The sequence below is a fragment of the Myotis davidii genome, unplaced genomic scaffold (genome assembly GCF_000327345.1).
Source record: "Myotis davidii unplaced genomic scaffold, ASM32734v1 scaffold438, whole genome shotgun sequence".
Classification (NCBI taxonomy): Eukaryota; Metazoa; Chordata; class Mammalia; order Chiroptera; family Vespertilionidae; genus Myotis; species Myotis davidii.
The window spans coordinates 3,679,306-3,687,139 of NW_006290031.1; positions in this window are offsets into that span (position 1 = coordinate 3,679,306).

Below are 7,834 nucleotides of genomic sequence, written 5' to 3' on the forward strand. Positions count from 1 at the left end.
AGGCCAGGCTGAGGGACCCCGTGGCTCCAACCATTACATTTAAAATAAGCCCCGGGTGGGGAACAAATCTCATGCACCATACCTCTAGTTTTCTAATAAAAATATTTGCCATTTTTTCTACATACATAGACTTTTTTAATTTTTACCAATTCATTACTTTAGGCTTTCTTAGATTTTTTAAATGTTTAAAGTAACATTTTAAATGATAAAATTTATTAATCTTTAGCTCCATATTTTCTGGGATTCATCTATAATCTAGGGCTTCTTAGAGTTATTTTTCTAGTAGAAACAAGTTGTTTCTAGATGCTTTACATGTTAAAAAGACAGGAATTGGTTAAGACATTGAAGTGTTGATTTTTCTCTGATTTCATAGTTTAGAAAAGATATGTGAATAAAGTACTTTCTTTTTATTTCCTACATGATGATATATTTCTATTCTTTTTAGTGAAAAAAAAAGTTGAATGGTTCCCAAATCTTTGTTTTATATCATTTCTTACCATCAAAACTCTATACATATTGGTTCATTTTCCCTGGCATCTCATGTTGTAGAGAGTTGTGAATATTCTTATCTTCTGTTCTTTATAAATGATCCAATTAATCTGCCAACATACAGCATTCTTTCTTTAAACTTATTAATGAATAACTACATGGTGAATAAAAGGCAATACCTCTCTTAAGTTATTACTTTTTCTTGACCCAATATAGGATATACTAGTCCAAAAACACATATATACCTTCAACTTACTGGTAGAAAATAGTTGTATTTATTGAATCTCTGAATATATATTTTTTCAGATATGCCAATAAATATTCTGGCTCTTTATTGCCTATCTTTTGTACCTATTATATTAGTCAAGGTTCTCAAGTAAAACAGAATCTGTAGGATGTTTATCTCCATTTTTCTGTTTATCTATCTATCATCTATCTATCTATCTATCTATCTATCTATCTATCTATCTATCTATCATCTACCTACCTACCTACCTACCCACCTATCTTCCTACCTATCTACCTATCAAAGATAGTGATTTATTGAAAGGAATTGGCTTACAGATATGGGGATCAGCAAGTCACAAATCCACAGTGCAGACTGGCATGTTGAAAAGTGTGTCTTAAGGCAGAACGTTTCTCCAGGGAATCTTCATGTTGTTCTGAAGGCTTTCAACTGATTGGAAGAGGCCCACCACATTATGAAGGATGAAAATCTCCTTTACTTAAAGCCAAATGATTTTAGATGATAAGCTCATCAACAAAAGTCCTTCACAGAAACACCTAGAAGAATGTTTAACCAAATAACTGGGTAGTATAGCCTAACCAAGTTGACACATAAAACTAACCATCACACCTATTACTCCTGGACTTTTCACCTTTCTTTTTTCTCTATTCCTATATAATTTGTGTTATTTATTAAGTCTCAATTCTATTACTGATCACATATCCTTATTATACATTGATTATATGATCGTATTTTTTCTCTTTAGTTAATTTTCTTTTCTCTGACCACTTCACTTAATCTTATTTTTTGTCTCATTAACTTATTTGACCCCCCAAATAAGTAGTCAATTACATTTTAATGTATTCTCTGAAATAAATATTATTTTTTACTAATTCTAAAATATATCATTTATTAATTATGTTTCTTTCTAATTTTCTTGCTGGATGATTTTTTTCTTGGCTCTTGTTAGTTTCTCCTCTTGTTATTTATGTTTAAATTGGGACAATTCTATTTACACCTTTTACCAACCCAAAATAACAGGTCTGGAATCTCCTTAATTCTTAAAACATTAATATAAGACTTGATTAAATAGTATTCTTTAACTTGAATTTGAAATAACTATATCCTATAATTTTTTAGTCCATCTGCTTCCTGAAGGATTTGTGGTTAAAAAAAAAAAAGTGTGTTTGTGTGAGTTTAAGTACCAATGTAATCAGTTATGGATATGAGAAGATTAGCTTTTTGTTGAGAGAATTATATTCTTTTCACTATTTATTTTAAAAATAGGAACATACATTACCTTTTAAGTAAAATAAAATACTAAAGGGAATGAGAATATAACGTTGACAATATTCAATGAATTATGGCCTGTCATATATTATAAATATTATCTACCATAGAGAAATTTATGAAAATATTCTTTAACTATATAATGTTTAAGTTAATTCATGCCATTACAAATGTTTTGCATAGGTTAATTTTAATTCATTAAGTAATAATGCTAAAAATGCACTGAGGTACTTTTGAGGCCTCTGAAGCCATATGGAAAAGTAATGTTTTTGGGATGTATTTGCCTTCATCAGATCTAGCTTCCTCCAGGATCTGTTGGATGATTTCTAGCCACAGTACTTAAAATAAACATCTATAATTTTTATTGACGGCAGCTATCTTCAAAATGTCAAATCTATAATATGTGTGCAAAATATTCTAACAGGTGCAACAATGACAGCTTAAGGTCAGAATGAAACACACACAAAAATTAATGAGACCATATGCTTTGAGAATATTTATGAAATTCTTGTTATTTTTCCAGTTCAAATGAAGGTCAGGAAAAAATACTTGTGTAGGGGGTGTGGGAGATAGGAAAAAAATGACTTGATCTTTCTATGAGTATTAAGAAAAGATAAATAAAAAAATACTTACACAAATTACCTACTGAATAGTGTCTAAGAGGAAAGATGTGTTTCACTTTTTACAGTAAAAGTTTCACAGCACAGGCAAATTAGAGCATCAGGACAAAAGAATTCTGCACAAGTTCCATTCAGTCAGTATTCACTTGGGTGCATCACACCTAGCCTCAGTGGTGACTGCTCCCAGCTGGATGGGTACAAAGGGGCAATGTTGCCTGCTCACTCAGAGTAGACTAACTTTACTGGAGCAGATTTACATTAACAGAGGGATTTGTCAAGATTCGTTCAGATGCAAGTAACAGAAAACCCATATGCCTTAGGATGTCCAGTCTGGGACAATCTCAATTCTTCGTCTGGGGCCTTGGCTAAATAAGCAAATGACAACAACTACAAATTCGCCTGGGTACGAAACGTTCTTTTATTCACTGGAGTGTTTACTAGAGTAAAATCTGCACAACGCAGACATAGTAAACCTGGCAGGCACAGCTTAATGGTGATATAGTTGTTTGCATTTAAGTAATATTGAGATGTGAATGAATGACAGACTTTAGCTATATATTGATAATAGTTTGGTGAGTCACATTTTGCCTGGAGATTCCAAAATCTTTTCAGCCTGGCACCATTGACTATGGAACCTAAATTCTTAGTCTTTGAGACCAGATTTTCATACCCTCAAATGTACTTCCCACCTGAAAAGAGCCAGAGAGGTGATACCCTCTTTCTCATGTAGCAAGAGACACAGCCTGATTCTGGCAATTACTGATGCACCCACTGGGACCTGCAGGCAAAATAGCTGTTTCTCCCCTGACAGTAAAGGGTGGGGGTTGATATAGAGATATTTGGGACTCACAGCCTGTTGCATTCACACCTTCTTCTCCACAATTATCAAGATTCAAATAGAACGTGAACTCCCTCCTATGGCTAGTGTTCAACCATTTTCTTCTCCACTCAGTTCTGGAAAGTCATGAGTCAGTCATAAAGCTGGCTTGTGTATGTATCACAGATTCTGTGATGATCAAAGACCAATCTATATTTTAAGGTAACAAATTGTTCTATTCTAACCTTATAGTGAGACTAATAAACTTATTAAAACTGACAATCTATCAAATATAGCAAAAATGTACATACCTATATACATATATACATAATCTCATATATGCTCTTATAACTGAGAGATGAAATGATACACATGAACTTACATGATGCCATAAAAATGACAAATTAATATCATTCTTTAATGTAGAAACACAAATCTTTAATAATATTTTAGAATTTTTATTATAACAAATTTGGATTCATTTCATGAATGCAGGGCTAGTGTTTCATTTTTAAAAATCAATGTAAATGTTTAAATGTGAAAAAAAATCTCACTAGATGCAGACAAAGGCATTTGACAAAATCTTAAGGAATCTGTCACCTCCTCCCTGTGCTCCCAAAATACTATGAGAAATAAGTTAATTTGCAACTTATAGGTAAATGGTAAATAAACAAAAATCAATTTTATTTATATACTAGAGGCCTGGTGCATGAAATTTCATGCACTGGAGGGCAGTCCCTCAGCTTGGCCTGCCCCCCTCATGGTCCAGGAGCCCTTGGGGGTGGAAGGCTACTGGCAATCAAGGGAAGGTGATGCTCCCATCACACCTCTGCTGCTGCCACTGGCAACAGCGCAAGCCTCGGCTGGCCCTGGTTACCTGAGCCTCAGGTGGCCCTGGGCAGCTGGGCAGCTGTCATTCAAGGCTTGCCTGTGCCTCAGGGCAGCCCTGGGTGGTTGGGGGTTGGGGGGGGCTGGGAGACTCTGGAGGCAGGCGCCCTGGCGGGGTTGAGGGGACTAATCACTGCCATTTTGTGGTGTGGGCACCGCCAGTTTTTAGGGCATAACAGTCAATTAGCATATTCCCTTCTTATTGGCTGTGGGCACTACCATCTTTGAGTGTGGGGCAACAATTAGCATATTCTCTCATTATTGGCTGTGGGCACCACCACCTTTGAGGGCGAGGCAGTCAATTAGCATGTTCCTTCCTTATTGGCTGTGGGCACTGCCATCTTTGTGATGAAGTTATGGTTAATTAGCATATTCCCTCTTTATTCGATAGGATTATAGAAAAGAACAAATAAAAATATAATTTTTAAAATACTATTTTAAAATAAATCAGAACATATTTAGGTAAAATTTAGGAAAGATGTATAAAATCTCTATACTGTGAATAAAAATCGGTAAAAGAAATTAAAGATGACTTAAATTAATGCCAAGTATATGGACTTGAAAAGTCCATATTGTAATTAACTTAATTCTCTCCACATTGATGTAGAGATTCAAAGTCATCACAACAAAATTTCCAATGGAAATTTTCAAGCTTATTTGAAAGTAAAGTGCCAATGCATAGTCCTTACAATAATCAAAGTAATCATAAAATAGAAATATAATTTTGGAAAAATTGTATACCTGATTTCAAAACTTACTATAAAGCTACAGTAATGAAGAGACTGTGCTTTTGGCACAAGTAGACGAATAGATTAACAAAATAGAGTTCACGAGTGTGCACTTGACGTGATCAGTTTTCAGCCTAAGTACCAACTCAGTTCAGTGGAGAAAGAAAAGTTGTTGGATTTTTTTTTAAATATATGGTTCTTGAGAAACTGGAAAAATAAATGGGGAAAAATAATACTCTACTCTTCATTTAATACACAAACACTAATATGAGAAGTATCGATTATATTAACTTCTTGAACTTAGAACTTATAGTTAGGAATATATAGTGGTAGAAATCAGAATTGTGTTTGCCAATCCATGATGGAGATTGACAGTGGGGAAAAGAAATGTAATATGTGTTATATCTTAAACAGTGTATTGATTACTTGGGGATAGATAGATAGATAGATCAAAATTCATCAAAATGCCTACTTAATACCTATCTCTGCTTTTCACTATAGGTAAATTTTATCTCAATAAAAAATCCTCAACTGGTAAAGGAAGTTCTAACTCTGTAGACTTTCACTTACAGGACACTCACGAGGAACTCTTGACACACCCAAAATAAATGAAAAACACCCTTTGAAACTAAAGTCTGCTTTGTTTTAGTGGAAATATAAACCTCCCTTGAATTTAGCCAAAGAGAAAAAAAAATGTATTTAAAAAAAGATCACTTAAAACTTGGTAAAAACAAATTCAAGTGTTTAAAATAAAAAATATTATCATATCTCAGGAATACAGCTATGTTTATATGATACTAAACATCTAAGTGAAAACAGAAAAACTCAATCATGCAGATGTTTTTATTCAAACCAACAAATAATCTCATGTTTACAACTCTAAAGATTGATGTCCAACAATAAAATTGATTTTTGTTGGATTGACTCTACATTAGAGAAAGATGAAAGAGTAGGAGAAGGTGCTAGAGATAAAGTCACAATTAAATATTGATAAAAGTTAACTTTGGGAAAGTAGAAAAAAAGATTTTGAGGCTTCAAACTAAATGAATTAGTTCATGGTTATAGCTGTGCTATTTATTTTTCCCAACTTGTGTTTAGTATTTTATACATTTTCTTAAAGCGCATGAGATTGTATTTTCAAAAAGTATTTTGCTTAAGAATAACTACTGCTAAAATATTTAAAATAAAATATATTATAGAGCAGCTATTGGACCGTAATCTTTGCATTTATTTTCTTACATTTTAAGAAGGCTGATCTCCCTTCTCCCAGATTAATTGGACCACGAGGCTCAACTGACAGTATTTTTGTGAATGAGGTTAAAAACTATGACACCATGCTCACTATATGTGTCATTCTAAGTAGTATCACTACATAGTTTTGAGGTGTAGTGTCATATAAATCAGTTTTAAGGCAATGCTTATATTTTCACCTATTTTTCTTATTTCATTTCTATTATTTATTTTTGCTTCACCCATAGTGTTTTTGTGCAAGCCCCCTAAATTCAGATATTTAGACTAGGAGCATATTGCTCCTAGCCTTTGGTTATCCTAATCTTTTATATTTATTTTCAGACATAAGCAGAACATTTCACTTCTTAAAAACAAAATTTTATGTGCATTCAGAATTCTTTTGATGTTCAGGATAAATATAAAGGGATCAGAAAGCTTCCTTGCAGACCACAGTTAGTGTTATCTCTTGTTGGGTTTTCAAAGGAAGGGTGGAGAGACAGTAAGCAGAGAGGCAGATCTTCACTGTGTTTAGGAGGACAGACTCAGAGGCCAGTCTGCTTGGGCTCCAATTCTTACTCTGCTTCTTGACTCGGATGTGACTTTTGGAAAGAACCCAAGTTCTCTTTAAATCAGTTTTCTCATCTTTAAATTGTATATATTTTTAAGAAACCTTTATTGTTGGAAGTATTACATATGTCCCCTGATCATTAGATTCCACATATGAGTGAGATCATGTGATACTTGCCTTTCTCTGATTGGCTTTATATTTCATAGTTTTGCAAATTAAATGTGTTAGTACATTCAAAATGCTGAAAGAAGGGTCAAAAATGCCGCCAGTGTCAGTCGCTTTTATTAAAAATGAACATCGTCATCAGGCAACTTAAAAGTATCAAGTAAAACCCACTGCAGGTTGGGAGATAGATCCATACAAGGAAGCTGATTTTGGAGGAAACTTTAGATTGTTGTAGTTGACTAGGCTCTAGGAGTGTCAGTGTACCACTTAATAAAAAACCAGCTGAGTCTGACAGCACATGTCTAGTACAGTTTCCTGGGGAATTGTTGGAAGCAGTCTGGCATTAATTGGTGAGCCGAGGGTTCTCTTTTCAGTGGTTTGGCCTCACTTCTGGAGGGATTAAATAAACCTGTAAACTGCTGAGAATATTTAAAAAAATACTAAAGTAGAAATCAGAGTATTAATTTTTTGTTTTGGAATTTCATAGGTATGAATCAATCTATCTCTTCTTTCTGAAATGCCATTTAAGAGTAGCCTTTTGGAAGGAAACAATGAAATGTAAACTCCTCACCTTCGTGTGCTTAACTTAAAAACTTAAAAGAAGGGTAGTGGAACATGCCTCATTACTTTGTTCAAACGACAGATGACAGATTTTGGTTATGGGGGTGCATTTGTGTGTGTGTGTGTGTGTGATCTGAGTTGAATAATAAACAAGAAAATGGTGTAATTCACTGGAACATATTGAGAAATTACTTTGGCAAGCAGAATATAATCTTACATGATGACACTGTTGCTTCTACTTGTATTCTTTCT